Below are 12,732 nucleotides of genomic sequence, written 5' to 3'. Positions count from 1 at the left end.
ACCATCCTAAAACATGGAAATCAGCCTCTGCTTAAACATTCACTGTGGTCTGAAGACCCATCTTTAAACAAAGCTGATTGTCAAAATACTCTGCCATGTGTTGAAGCAATATCATCTTCTCTACAAATCTCACTATTTGCCCTAATATATATGCAAAATAAGTCCAATAACTCTTCCCAACAGCAGTTCTTTAAGTATGTAAAGACATATATCACCTCCTGTTTATCTCCCACCCCAACTCCTAAGTCTTCAAACTGTCTGGTTAAACAACTCTAATCTCTTCAAATGTAAATTATTATTTATCATCATCATCATTATCCTTGCCATAACTCCATGAAATAGGTACTGTTATTATTTCCACTGTATAGATGAGGAAACTGGGGCCACAGGAGATTAAGTAATTGCCCCAAGGTAAGTGTCGGACCTTGGACCTGAATAAGTCTGTCTCACTCCAAAGCGAATGTTATTTGACCACTTTGCTATCTGCCACCAATTTGTTCATTCTTCTTTGAACGGTGTTCAATTTTGGTATCTCATTAAATGTGATATCCAGAATGAAACACAGTGTGAACTTGTCTACCAACACAGAGTAGAGTTTGTTTACTGCCTGCCATATACTTCTATTAATGTAACCCAAGATGATCTTGGAATTTTTTGGCAGCTCTATCACACTGTTAGCTGATATCAATTAAAATTCTTTGATCTATGTTCACATGAACTTCCGTAAAGTCTGGTATTATTTCTTTGCATTAATTGCCTAATCAAAGAACTATGCAAATCAAAGAACTATGTACTAGGGATACAGGAGCGAATCCAGCGTTAGATAAGGCACATCCTGCTCTCAACAGAGCAAATGAAAGAAAAGGGATGGGAAAGTATGGAGTGGAAGAGATTGGTTAACTAGTTCCTATACGTATCACTGGCATTATAAAGCTGTCAGGTGGAGAGATCTTAGGGAGGCTCACTCGTTTTCCAACTTTGTAACTAATGTTTCTTTGTGTCTATGTAATCCCTATAACTAGAGGCCGAACAGAAGAGCAGGTCAGATGCTTCAGAACCACCTATATTTCCTTTTTTTTGTTTGTTTTTTTGTCTTTTTCGCGACCGGCACTCAGCCAGTGAGTGCACCGGCCATCCCTATATAGGATCCGAACCCGCGGCGGGAGTGTCGCCATGCTCCCAGCGCTGCACTCTCCCGAGTGCGCCACGGGCTCGGCCCACCGCCTATATTTCATATTCAGAACCTTCTAAACCTGAGTTGACTTTATTTCTATTGGTACTTAATTGCATCTTATCCTAAGAGTCTTGGCCTATCTTTCTAAACTTTTGAAGTGTTTTTGTTTTATTTTATTTTTTTTACCTGATTCTGCCATATACACCACAGTCAACAGTCCCAGCTCTGAACTTCCCACAAATGAAATCATCATGCCTTCTATGCTACAGATAAAAACAATGAATGGGAATTGATCCTGGACAGGTAGTATTGTGATAGAGGTATAAGTTTAAGCCAGGAAAGGTCTACATCTGGCCCATTCATTAACTCCCCAGCACATAGCACAGAGCTCGACATAGAGTGCACACTATGTCAAGTCTTGCATAAATCACTTAGTTAATTAAGATCTTTCTCCAGTTTCAAACCATAGAATATTAGAATAGCTTAGCTGGAAAGGATCTTAAAAGTCATTTAACTCCACATCCTTTTTTTGTATTAGTCATAAAATGAAACCGAAAGAGGAACAACTATTTGCCTCAAGTCCTTACTAAGAAGCAAAAACAGATCAATGGCTGATGTGGATTGAATGTCCCCTCAAAACTCAGTGAAGCTTGATCCGCATTGTAATAGTGTTATGAGGATGGGAAATCAGACTATAGCAGTGATGAAATGTGGGGCTTTTAAGAGGTGATTGTCTTGTGATGACTTCATGAATAGATTAATCAACTCGTGCAGTAATGAGTTAATGGTTTAGTGGGTTATCATGGGAGTGGCTTTCATGGCTTTATAAGAAGAGCAAGTATATTAGTGCATTCTGTTGCTTATAACAAAAATGCCTGGAACTGAGTAATTTATAAGAAAACAGAATTTATTGCTTACAGTTTCAGAGGCTGGAAGTCCAAGGTCCAGGAAACCCATCTGGTGAGAGTCTTCTTTGGTGGTAGCTTTACAGCAATGCAGGGTCTCACGTGGCAGAAAATGGGGAGCAGAGAGAGAGAGAGCCCCTCGTGTGCTCTCCTTTTAAAGCCCCCAGAACCATGCCCACAGCCACCATTCGACCATCAACTTAATCATCTCTTCAAGGTCCCACCTTTCAGTCACCATAATAGGATTTCCCACCCTCAACAGTTACAGTGGGAATTGAGCTTCTAATATATGGACTTTGGGAGACACAATTCAGTCAATCCATAGCAGCAAGTGAACACGTTAAGGAGCTCTTTGTGTCCTCGCCATGTGACTGCCCGCATCGCCGTGGGATCTTGTAGTGCATTCCCACCCAGAAGGCAGCCCTCGCCAGATGTGCTCCCTGGACCATGGACTTCCCAACCTCCACAACTATAAAAAATAAATTTTGTTTCTTTATAAACTACCTAGTTTCAGGTATTTCTATTGTTATAAGCAACAGAAAATGAACTAATACAATGGCCCAGGCTTCATGTTTTCTAATGCAAAGCACTTTCCACCACACCAAGCCATGGACTTACTAATCAACGCTCTCCAAATGTGTTTGTCCACCCCCATAACTGTACTACTATTATCTAGCCTGGAGGATCCTGTGGAAATTCCAACTAGGACAGAAGAAATGTCTTTTTCTTTTGATTCAGAGACCAAATGCTCTTGGGTGAATAAAGATAAATCCCCAGCTCCTCAGGTACTAAATTTATCATAATAAGGCAAAGACCTCTTTCACAGAGAGTTCTCCAGCTCTGGGCTCTTGAGAAGCAGCGAAGTCTTCCATCATTCCTCAGACACAGCAATTGTCCTTTAAAGGAGCTCTCCAGGGTACTAGAGCACATCTGAGGCCAATGACCTCATAGGTTTGAGTATTCTATCTCTAGACCTGACCTATTGTGAATGCTGCTGTTCTAACCACAATGAATATTAAATGCTATGTCTTGCTGAGCACCTACTAAGTGCCAGTCCTCTCATACTGTGGTTTTGCATTCTTTATTTCAAATCCTCCTAACAACCCTGTGTGCTATCTTTTACTAGCCCATTTTCCAGATAAGAAAATGAGGATCCAGAGAGGTTAAATAAATTTTCCAAGGCAATAAGTGAAGAAGGCAATATTCAAACCCAAGTCCATCCATCTAAATCCAAGATTTAATCCAAGGCTATATACACTTTCTACAACATCAGACTGCTTGCCTTAAAATATGTCCTAAATTATTTCAAGCTTGACCTCAACTATCTCCCTATCAAGGTAGCCAGAAAAATATGAATTTGGCTATCATGCATATCTACAGCCTTTCCCATCTGCTACTGCAGATAAATGTCCCAGTGGACTTCTAATGTAACCTACATTTGCAGCCTTTTTCCATAAGAATTCTCTGCCCTGAATTGTTTCATTTATTAACCACATTACAGAATCAAAAGTAGTATGACTTTGAGGAGACATTTAACTCCTTCAACACTGCCATGGGGGGGGGCGTCTAGATTTTTTGGGTTTTTTTGTTTGTCTGTTTTGGGGTTTTGCTTTGTTAAAGATCATAAAAATAAACAGGTTATGTTTTCTTGGATATTCATAGAAGTGTGTTTATTTTCTGTCCTTAAGTGTACCATGCAATGTTTACATAAATGAATAATTTATGTTTTTATTATGGTAAAATTTACATAAAGTAATATGCACCCTTTTAAGGTATACAGTTCTATGAATTTTAATTATACAGTTGTTGTTATGGACCGAATTGTGACACCCCAAAATTCATATGTCAAAACCCAAACCCCCAATTTGACTGTATGAGGAAACAGGGCCTTTAAGGAGGTAATTAAGGTTAAATGAGGTCACAAGGGTGGAGACCTAATCCAATAGGACTGGTGTCCTTTTCAAAAGTGGAAAAGTCACCAGGAGTGTCCTGCACAGAGGAAAAGCCATGTGAGGACACAGTGAAAAGACAGCCATATGCAAGCCAGGAAGAGAGGTCTGAGAAACCAACATTGTAAGCGCTTTGATCTTGGACTTCCAGCCTCCAGAACTGTGAAAAAATAAATTTCTGTTGTTTAAGCTGCCCAGTGTATGATTTTTTGTTATGGCAGCCCAGGCGACTGATACAGTTGTGTCACCACCACCAAAATCAAGATATGAAGTATTTCCATCATTCTAAAAAGTTCTCTCATTCCTCTTTGCAGTCAACCCTCTTCCCCCACTGCCAGTCCCTGGCAACCACTGATCTGATTTCTGTTCCTATAGTTTTACCTTTCCTGAAATGTCATATAAACAGAATCATATAGCACATACTCTTTTGAGTTTGGCTTTTTTCACTTAGCATTATGCGTTGAGATTCATCCGTGTCATTGCATGCATAATCATTTGTTTTCGATGAAAGTGTTTCGAGAGTGTATGAGCAAAAGAGAGGAGAGAAAGAAAAAAAATGGGACAATGATTTTGAGGAGTAAGGTGATGTTAAGGCAAGAATCTGGTGTTTGGAAAATTGAATGTACTCAAAATAGGGTGCAAATAATTATTTTAGATTTTTTCCAAAATCTAGTTTAGACAAATCTTTCCCTTCTGTCTCTCCTTGGCCTGGTGCCAGAGTTGAGATAATCACACTTCTCAGTCCGCAATATCCTATTACCCTCAGTCTGTGGGTGGTCTCACTCCTACTAAATTTTATTATGTTTCTTAATTAATTCTCTCTGCCATTGCCAATTTCTTCCTCCCAGATGCTCTCTATCTCATGTGTTCACTGTATGTGGATAGGTGTATATGGATCCTTAAAACCTATATAGCACTGATTTGTATATTTATGTGTTTTAAATTTACAGAAATGGTATTGTGGTATAAAGCTTGTACTGTTTCTTTTTTACTCAGCACTATGTTTTGAGGATCTATCCATGATGAGTTAATGTATAGCACTTTGAAAACTTTAAAGACCTCTACAAATATTTGCTAATATTACTTCTAGTAATAATAATAGTAATTTATTCAAGAAATCCTTTAGAGCATCTACTCTGTTCTAGGCACCTTAGTAAACCCTGAGTATGGAGAAATGATTTAAAAAGACACAGTTCCTTATGGAGGAATACAGTAAACAAATAATTGCATGATCAACTATATATATATGATCACGATAAGTCTAAAAGTGTAAAAAACTGAGTGATGTGAGAATTTCTAACAGGAGGACTTAACCTCCTCTTGAGACTCAGGGACAGGTTCTCTGAGGCAGTGACACTTCAGCTAACCCTGTCTCTTTGGTCCAGACTCATAAAAGACCCATATAAGCCACATACATTGGGCTTATACCAGCTGGGTTTTGCTTTTTTTTTTTTCAGAAGGATAACTTTGAACAAAAGAAATCTAGCACTGAGCTGCCAAAAATTGGGTCCAATGACTGCTTTGGAGTGATGAGTCACACCTGTGTGACCTAGAGATGACTTAGAGCAACACAGATTATTTAAAACTTAAATAATCTGGGCTGGCTGCTTAGCTCAGCTGGTTAGATCATGGTGCTGATAACAGCAAGGTCCAGGGTTTGATCCATGTACCACCAGCCACCAAGAAAAAAAAAACAAAACACTGAAATAATCCATAGTATGAGTCAACTTCTCAGTCCACGTAAGTGGATGTCATCAGCAGCCACACCAGCATTATCAGAAGAAATATCAATTAAGTTCTGTCACCACACATTGTGACTGTGGGCCTGTTTGTTTGCTCGAATGAAGGAGCACTAGAGACAGTAAGTAATACAATGTTCAGATACAGGATCAAGTCATGATTCTTAGCTTTAGTACTGAATTGCACCAAACAATTGGTTTGAAAAAGAGAAAAAGCCCAAGCTCTAAATATAGGATTATGGCCTCCAATCTAAGCAGTGTATGTTGTATTAATGTCCCTTTGATGTAAAGGGAGAAATAAGAGAGAAAACACACATTCTAAAAACAGGGAGCATATACCCGAGTGTAGATGTTCAAAAAGCTGGCAAATGCCAATTCTCTAAACCCCTTTAGATTCAAGGACAAGCACCATCCTGTGGGTTAATGGCATATTTTTCCCTTTAGTGAGATAGCCAGAAAAAGATCTTGGGAACTATCAACAGGAATGTATTTTTTTTTTTTTTTTTTTTTTTACTGCAAGGCTATGCAAACACTGTTCGTCTTCATTTAGAGACCATTTACATTTTTTCTAATAATGCTGACTTATTTGAAAACTGCCTAGTTTATCCTCTCCCAATCTACTCCTATGCCATGCATTAATCTCTTAAAAATCTGTGTCCTTGTGTTTGAGAAATAACATTACATTATAACTGCTTACCGATTTGCAATCCTCTCACTCAGGAAATCTGAAATAACAAACTGCTATGTAGGACTTACCAAAATGCTTGATGTTTAATGGGGCCTAAAAGACCAAAGGCCATGGCCTATTTCAAATATATTTTTAAAGCCTCTCAATTTGCCCTTTTAATGTGTTGACATGAGTGGAGATTTAATAACAGAGGTGACTAGAAAGTAATAAAACTTAACTTTAAATCTCAAGAGTAAACCTACATAATTATTTTTTAGTCTTACCACCTTTCTGTCTGAATATGACTCACAGTAAAAAATATATATTGAACCTTCCTGCTGTATTCAAGACAGAAACAAACATGAAAAAACACAGACTTAAAGAACCAAATTCTTAGCGTTGGGCCCTTAAATGAGTTTAAAGTGATGGTTTAATAACCACATTGTTATTAAATATCCATATCTTTAAATCCATTTCAGGGAAAATAGGGCCCAAAGCTTTCATCAGATTCTCAAAGGCATCTATGGCTTTAGGAAATCTAACGATCACTGTTATGGAATAAGTTTATATATATATATGCACATACACACACACACACAATGTTAAATTGCTGAAGATGAAATGGTACTTAAAAATTGTCCAATCTGAATTAGCCTTCTTCAGTTTACACATAAGAAAACTAAGGCAAGGTAAAGGCATGACAGCATTAAGAATGAGGTATTTCTTTCTGTGGCTGACTTGTTTCACTTAATATAATTTTCTCTAAATCCATCCATGCTGTTGCAAATAGTATTATTTCATTCTTTTTAAAGCAGAGTAGAATTCCATTGTGTAGATATACCACAGCTTCCTTATCTACTCATCTGATGATGAACATTTGGGTTGGTTCCAACCCTTAGCTATAGTACATAGTGCTGCAATAAGCACTAGAGTACAGGTATCCCTTTGGCATGATGATTTCCATTGATCTAAGTATATTCCCAGCAGTGGGATAGCTGGGTCATATGGTAGATCTCTCTGTAATCGTTTGAGGAACCTCCATACCATTTTCCATAAAGGCCGCACCATTTTGCAGTCCTATCAACAATGTATGAGAGTTCCTTTTTCTCCACAACCTCACCAGCATTTATCATTCTCAGTCTTTAGGATATTAGCCATCCTGACTGGAGTGAGTTGGTATCTCAAAGTGGTTTGGATTTGCATTTCCCGGATGCTGAGTGATGTTGAGCATTTTTTCATGTGTCTGTTGGCCATTTGTACATCTTCCTTTGAAAAATGCCTGTTCAGCTCATTTGCCCATTTTTAAATTGGGTTGTTTGTTTTTTTGCTGTAAAGTTGTTTTGGTTCCTTGTATATTTCGGATATTAATCCTTTGTCAGATGTATATTTTGCAAATATTTTCTCCCACTCTGTTGGTTGTCTTTTCACTCTGTTGATTGTTTCTTTTGCTGAGCAGAAGCTTTTTGGTTTGATATAATCCCAAGTCAGGCACAGAAAGAGAAATACCACACGTTCTCAACAATAACAATTCCTTGAACTTGTTAAGACAAGTGAACAGGTATGATGTAGGGGGAAGAGAGGGAGGGGGAAAGAGGAACAGGTAAAGGGTCACAAAAATCAACTGCAATGTATATTGAGAAACTAAAATATAAAAAATTTTTTAAAAAGACTAATGCTCTTTTAAATAAAAGAAGAATCAAGAATGGGGAAAGAATGAAGAGGGAGAGAAGATGGCATCCGCGGATTACAGTACCTACCGCCAAGCTGCAGCCCAGCAGGGCTACAGTGCTTACACTGCCTAGCCCACGCAAGGATATGCACAGACCACCCAAGTATATGGGCAACAAAGCTATGGAACCTATGGGCAGCCCACTGATGTCAGCTATACCCAGGCTCAGACCACCATTACTTTTAGGCAGACCACCTATGCAACTTCTTATGGACAGCCTCCCACTGGTTATACTACTCCAACTGCCCCCCAGGCATACAGCCAGCCTGTCCAGGGGTATGGCACTGGTGCTTATGATACCACCACTGCTATAGTCACCACCACCCAGGCCTCCTATGCAGCTCAGTCTGCATATGGCACTCAGCTTGCTTACCCAGCCTATGGGCAGCAGCCGCAGCCACCACACCTGCAAGACCGCAGGATGGGAACAAGCCCGCTGAGACTAGTCAACCTCAATCTAGCATAGGGAGTTATAACCAGCCCAGCCTGGGATATGGACAGAGTAACTACAGTTATCCCCAGGCAGCTGGAAGCTACCCCGTGCAGCCAGTCACTGCACCTCCATCCTGTCCTCCTACCAACTATTCCTCTCCACAGCCAACGAGTTATGATCAGAGCAGTTACTCTCAGCAGAACATCTGTGGACAACCGAGCAGCTATGGACAGCAGAGTAGCTATGGTCAACAAAGCAGCTATGGGCAGCGACCTCCCACTAGTTACCCCCCCAAACTGGATCCTACAGCCAGCCTCCAAGTCAGTATAGCCAGCAGAGCAGCAGATATGGGCAGCAGAGTTCATTCTTATAGGACCACCACAATAACGTGGGTGTTTATGGACAGGAGTCTGGAGGATTTTCCAGAAAAAGAGAGAACTGGAGCATGAATGACCTTGATAACCAGGGCAGGGGAAGCGGGGGATTTAATCGTGGAGGCATGAGCAGAGGTGGGCAGGGAGGAGGAGGTGGTGGAATGGGCGCTGGAGAGCAAGGTGGCTTCAATAAGCCTGGTGGACCCATGGACAAAGGATCAGATCTTGATATAGGCCCACCTGTAGATCTGGATGAAGACTCTTACAACAGTGCAATTTATGTGCAAGGATTAAATGGCAATGTGACTCTAGATGATCTGGCAGACCTCTTTAAGCGGTCTGGGGTTGTTAAGATGAACAAGAGAACTGGGCAACCCCATTCTTATTCCTACCTGGATAAGGAAACAGGAAAGCCCCAAGGCCATGCCACAGTGTCCTATGAAGATCTGCCACTGCCAAGGCTGCTGTGGAGTGGTTGATGGGAAAGATTTTCAAGGGAGCAAACTTAAAGTCTCTCTTACGCAGAATAAGCTTCTAGTGAACAGTATGTAAGGTGGCATGCTGCCCAGTGGGGGCAGAGGGATACCGCCACTGCTCCGTGGAGGTCTAGGAGGCCCAGGAGGTCCTGGGGGACCCATGGTCGCACGGGAGGTCATAGAGACAGAAAAGGCTTTTCCCCTTCCCCCAACCCCTCCGGAGGAGGAAACATTCAGCACTGAGCTGGAGACTGGCAGTGTCCCAAACCGGGTTGTGGAAACCAGAACTTCACCCGGAGAACAGAATGCAACCAGCGTAAGACCCCAAAGCCTGAAGCCTTCCTCCACCACCCTTCCCGCCCCTGTGCGGTGATCATGGCAGGAGAGACCCTGGTGGCACACGGGGAGGAAGAGGTGGCCTCATGGACTGTGGCAGTCCTGGTGGAATGTTCAGAGGTGGCTGGGGAGACAGAGGTGGCTCCCATGGTGGCTGGGGCATGGACCGAGGTGGCTTTGGTGGAGGAAGATGAAGTGGTGCTGGGAGGCCCCCTGGACCTTTGATGGAACAGATGGGAGGAAGAAGAGGCGGATGTGGAAGACTGGGAAAAATGGACAAAGGTGAGCACCACCAGGAACACGGAGACCCGGCAGAGCTGCATTGACTACCACATTTACTTTTTAAACCAGAAAATCTTTTAAATTTATAATTCCTTATTTATAATGTTGGCCACAACATTACGATTGTTCCTTGTCTATACTTTAGTATATTTCACCATTTGTGAAGAAGCATTAAAACAGGTTAAATGGTAAAAGAAAAAAAAAAGAATTAAGAATGGGCCCCAATCCCTCATTATGAAACTAACTATAGAAGTGACTGGGGTCGGGTAAGATAATTACCATAAAGTAATTACAGGAGAAGAAGGGGGAAATTCCACTTGCTTGGGGGTGTCACAGAAAGACCTGATGGGGAATATGGCCTTTCAAATAGACTCAAATGATAGATTTTGAGACGTTACCGGGAAGGGTGAGGAGAGAATGAATGGAATATGAGTGACATCTGGGGAAAAGAAACATAAAGGTAGGAATATATGAATCCTGTTTGAAAAACGGTCTGTGTGTGTGTGTGTGCATGTGCACACGTGTGCATGCACGTATGTGTTTTTGTGTGTGTTATAGAAGAATAGAAGGAGATGAGATGAGGCTGGAAATATAGGGTGGTCTATTGTGAAGGGCATCAAAGATCAGATAAGCACTAGCTTTTTTTTTTTTTTTTTTTTTGTGAGCGGGAAGGGGATCGCAACCCTTGGTGTGGTGTCGCCCGCACCACGCTCAGCCAGTGAGCGCACCAGCCATCCCTATATAGGATCCGAACCCGCGGCCTCGGCACTCTCAGCGCCGCTGAGCTCCCAGCGCCGCTGAGCTCCCAGCGCCGCACTCTCCCGAGTGAGCCACGGGGTCGGCCCTAAGCATTAACATTCTATGTACAAGTTAAAGAATCTATGAAGTACCATATATCCCCTATCAAATTTCCAAAGACTTCTTTAAATGTTCATACTTACTCAGCATTGGCAAATGCTCATAAAATCTGCTGGTGGGATTACAGACCAGTAACCAGGACAACCTCTCGCAGAGGGCACTTTGGGAGTCAGCATCAGAATGCTCTAAAAAGGGCATAGCTTTTGGCTGAGCAATGTCTCTTCTAGGAATTTATTCTAAGCAAACAATAACAAATATGCACAGAGATTTCTCTGTAAGACAATCTATTGCAGTGTTCATTCTAATAATAAATAATTGGAAATCACCTAATGTTCCCACATAGGGGATAAATTAAATAGATTATGGTACCTCCTCATGATGGAAAGAATATGGTCATTAAATATCATAATGTAGAAAAGTAGTTAATGACATGGGGAAACGTTCATAATAAATTGTGAAGATTTTTTTCTCAAATAAGAAGCCAGAGGTTTTGAACTTGCGTGTATGCCTTATCTGCATAGAGAGTCCATGATACATTTTTAGTGAAATAAAGCAAGTTGCAAAGCAGAAAGTCATCATTAATATAAAAAGGCGTGAATGTAGATTAAAAGGATATTCATCAAAAAGTTAATAGTGGTTATCCTCAATTGCAAAATTAACACCTTTAATTTCTTACTGTCTGTTTTTATATGTGTTCTAGGTGGTAAAATATAATGTGATACTTTTAAAAGCAAAACAATACAGGTGTGGTTTTGTTTTTTTTTTTAAAAAAAGAGGGTAATCCCTGAAGGTTGCTTATTTTTTAGTGAGAAAGTTAATCCAGCCAGGATGATTGCTGACGTCAGCAGTTCTTTCTCTTTTATAATGTATATCAAAATGCCACATAACGCTTCCCTTTCTCAGTCCTTCCTATCTTATACTGAAGACTTTTGTCTGAGATAATTTATTATGTGCTTCATTTACTTCTTAACTTCCTCCATGAAAGAAAGTGAGCCAAGATGCTGGGTACCATTCAAGCTTTATTAAAGGAAGAAAATCTACCAGGCTGTGCTCAAAGTGGCAGGCAGCCTGGGGCTGCCCTGAAAATGGGGGACAGCCCCTAACATAGGGCAGTGGGAGCTTATATGGGTATGTTGGTGCCAAGAGCTGGGTGATGTAATTCCAGGGTGGGGATTGAGTTAGACCATGGGAATGGAGAGTTCTGCGCATGCGGAAACACCAAAAGTTTCATGTTCTCTGAAACCATGAGGCTTCTTGTAAAAGAGGATGGGGGAGGGGAGGAGAGGTGGTGGATGGTGCCATTTTGTACTTGGACTTGTCTAAAATGGCACTGGTTATGTTGCAGATCTATTACTCCTTTTAGTGAGCATTTCTATAAACCAGCTTTTTTTCATGTGAATGTTCCAAAGACTCCCACCAAACATATATTCAAAACCAGCTTCCTAGGAAAGTTACTTCTGGTTTTGTCAACAGTTCCATCTCTGACCAGAGGACACTCGGTGGTCAGCTGCTAGTGATCCTTCCACAGGAAACAAGAGGAAGTAAGCCTGGCTGTGCTACAGACTGCAAATTTCCGTGATGCCATGCCAGTAGATATTTCCTAGAGAACCAGGGCTCTGATTTGGACCCTCAAAGGGGGAAAAAAAACTGTAAGTTTTTTCAGGCAATACCCAATGACAACCTATCACACTGCCATCCTTAAATAGACTTGACCCAACTACTTTGAACATCTGTGGAGTTTACTGTTAAAACCTGGGGATCCCCCATTAGCAGCAAAACCAAGAAATAAATTGTGGTGTATTTACACCTG

The 12,732-nt window shown here is 41.0% G+C and overlaps 1 pseudogene; it reads left to right on the top strand.

Annotated features, from left to right (window-relative positions):
* The first annotated feature begins 8,164 nt into the window (after nt 1-8,164).
* Nucleotides 8,165-10,108, top strand: LOC134387278 (RNA-binding protein EWS-like; annotated as a pseudogene).
* The last annotated feature ends 2,624 nt before the right edge of the window (nt 10,109-12,732 follow it).

This window comes from Cynocephalus volans, chromosome 10 (assembly GCF_027409185.1).
Source record: "Cynocephalus volans isolate mCynVol1 chromosome 10, mCynVol1.pri, whole genome shotgun sequence".
NCBI classification, from domain to species: domain Eukaryota; kingdom Metazoa; phylum Chordata; class Mammalia; order Dermoptera; family Cynocephalidae; genus Cynocephalus; species Cynocephalus volans.
This window is presented reverse-complemented; position numbering and strand designations above follow the sequence as displayed.